The sequence below is a fragment of the Galeopterus variegatus genome, unplaced genomic scaffold, assembly GCF_000696425.1.
Source record: "Galeopterus variegatus unplaced genomic scaffold, G_variegatus-3.0.2 Scaffold3825, whole genome shotgun sequence".
In the NCBI taxonomy this organism is placed as follows: Eukaryota; Metazoa; Chordata; class Mammalia; order Dermoptera; family Cynocephalidae; genus Galeopterus; species Galeopterus variegatus.
Window position 1 is genome coordinate 162,919 of NW_007729936.1, and position 3,403 is coordinate 166,321.

Sequence of the window (3,403 nt, forward strand, 5' to 3'; positions counted from 1 at the left end):
TAGTGTATAAAAATATGGTTGTTATTCATATATTGATCTTGTATCCTGCATACTTTCTGTGTTTGTTTTTGTAGATTCTTTAGGATTGTTTAGATGCAAGATTATATCATCTGCAAATAGAGATAGTTTAAATTTTCCTTTCTAATTTGGATGCATTTTATTTTTTTTCCCTCCCTAATTTCCTTCCTGTACAATGTTTAAGAGAAGTGGCAAGAGTGGACATCCTTGTCTTGTTCCAAAGACGTTAGCTGTGGGTTTTTTGTAGATACCTTTTATCAGTTTCAGGAAGTTCCATTATATACTTAGTGCATTGAGTGTTTTTATCATGAGAATGTTGGCTTTTGTTAAATGCCTTTTCTGGGTCCATTAAGGTGATAATGTGGGTTTTGTCCTATACTTTATAAATATGATATATTATGTTGATTTTCATATGTTGAACTAACCTCGCATTCCTGGGATAAATTCTATTTAGTCATGGTGTATAAATTCATTATACATGTGGGTGAATTCAGTTTGCTAGTATTTTGTTAAGAATCTTTGTATCTATATTATAAGGAATTTTGGTCTGTAGTTTTCTTTTCTTGTGATGTCTTTATCTGGTTTTAGTTTGAGGGTAATTCTGGCCTTACAGAATAAATTGAAAGTGCTCTCCACTCTTTTATTTTTTGGAAGAGTTTGTGAAAGAGTGCTGTTAATTCTTTAAATATTTGGCAGAATTACTCAGTGAAGCTATCTGAGCCAGCCTATTCTTTGTGGGTTTCAATTACTAATTCAATTTTTTTACTTGCTACACTTATATTCAGATTTTTCATTTCTTATCAAGTCAGTTTCAGTAGCTTGTGTCTTTACAGGAATTTATTTAGTTCATCTAAATTGTCTAATTTTTGGCATACAATTATTTGTAATATTCTATTATCACCCTTTTATTTCTGGAAGGTCAATGGCAATGTTTCTCCCTTTCATTTCTGGCTTGAGAGATTTGAATTTTCTCTCTTTTTTTCTTGGCCAATCAAGGAAAAGTTTTGTCAATTTGGTTGATATTTTCAAGGATCTAAGCCCTGATTTCATCAATTTTCTCTGTTGATTCTTATCTCATTTTTTCTTGTCCAATCAAGGAAAAGTTTTGTCAATTTTGTTGATATTTTCAAGGATCTAAGCCCTGATTTCATCAATTTTCTCTGTTGATTCTTATCTCAATTTCACTTATTTTTTCTGTAACTTCAATTATTTCCTTCTTTCTTCTTGCTCTGGGTTTATTTTGCTTTTATTATCTTAGTTTCTTAAGTTAGAAGGTTAGTTATTGGTTTGCAGTCTTGTTTTTAATATAGGTGTTTGTAGATACAAATTTTCTTGAGCACTTCTTTCACTATATTCCATCAGTTTTGCATTTTTTGTTTTCATTTTCATTCATTTCAAAGTATTTCATGATTTATCATTGTAATTTCTTTTCTGACCTATTGCTATGTTGTTTATTTTTCTCCTATTTGTGATACAATTTTATTTCATGCCATCGATTTCTAATTTAAATTCATTGTGATCAGAGAACATACTTTGTATAATTTAAATCCTTTTAAATGTATTGAGACTTGTTTTATGGCCTAACATAATGTCTATCCTAGAGAGTGGTCCATATGCACTAGACAAAAAAGTATATTTTACAGTTTTTAGACAGAGTATTCTATAGATGTCTATTAGTTTTAGTTGGCTTATGGTGACATTGAAATCATGTGGTGATGTTACAATCACTGATTTCCCTGTTGATCTTTTCTCCAGCTGTTTTGTTCATTATAAAAGTCGGGTATTGGGCCAGCCCTGTTGCTCACTTGGGAGAGTGTGGCACTGGTAGCGCCAAGGCCATGTGTTCAGATCCTATATAGGGATGGCTGGTGCACTCAATGGCTGAGCGTGGTGCAGACCACACTGTGCCGAGGGTTGCGATCCCCTTACTGGTCAAAAAAAAAAAAAAAAAAAAGGGTGGGGTATTGAAGTCTCATACTGTTATTGTTTAATTGTTTATTTCTTTCTTCAATACTGTCAGTTTTTGCTTCATCAATTTTGGAGCTTTGTTGTTAGGTGCATATACATTTATAATTGTTATATATTTTTGATATATTGACACTTTTATTTTTATAAAGGTTTATTTTTGTGTCTAGTAAAGATTTTTGCCATAAGATCTATTTTTTTCTGATATTAATATGGCCATTTCAGCTCTTTTTTGGTTACTTTTGCATGGTATCTCTTTTTCCATCATTTTACTTTCAACTCTCGATCTAAAGTGTCTCTTTTAGACATCACTAGTTGTATCATGTTTAATCCACTCTGTTAATCTCTACCTTTTGAATGGAGTATTTAATTCATTTACATTTAATGTAATTACTAATAATGTAAGATTTACATCCTGCTATGTGTTTTCTATGCATACTATGTCTTTTTTGTTGCTTTATTCCACCGTTATTTCCTTTTATAAGCTAAGTATATGTTTTCTAGTGTACCATTTTAATTCCCTTGTCATTTCTTTTACTCTATATTTTAAGTTATTTTTTAGTGGTTTCCCTAAAGATTATAATTAATATATTATGTATAACAAGTACTTCAGATTAATACCAACTTAATTTTAATAGTTTACCACAATTTGCCACTATGTAGCTCTATTCTCTTTCTCCTCCTTTGTGTTATTTTGTTGTACAAACTGCATACCTTGGATACCCATCAACACAGATTTATTATTACTGTCTTATGTAGTTTCCCCTTAAATCCAATTAATCAGAAAGCTACAGACATAAAGTACATTTACACTGTCTTTTATATTTATCTATGTAGTTACTTTTACTGGTTGAATGAGTTGAATTTTGTTCTCAGCCACCCACCTACCCATCCAAATTTATATGTTGAAGTTCTCCTGGCAATAAATTTTCTGTTTTTTCTTTCTAATTTTGGAATATCTTAATTTCTCTATTTTTGAAAGATTTTGCTGGAAATAGATATCTTAATTGGCAGTCTTTTTTCTTTCATCACTTTGAGTATGTCATTTAACTGTTTTCTGATGTCTATGGTTTTTGTTGAGAAATCATCTGTTAATCTAATTGAACTCTTTTGTGTGATGTGTTGCTTATCTTTTGCTTCTTTCAAGATTCTTTTTCCTTAGCTTTTGACAGTTTCATTATGATTTGTCTACGTGTAGACCTCTTTTTTAAAAAACTTTGACTTTATTGAGCTTTTTGGATGTGAAGATTAATGTTTTTAATCAAAGTTGTGAAACTTTGGCCATTATTTCTTCAACTATTTTTTCTTATTTCTTTATCTCTCTTTTCTCTTTCTGAGACTCTCTCATTATGTGTATGCTAGCATGCTTGATGGCATCCCATAGGTCTCTGAGGCTCTGTTAATTTTTATTCATTCCTTT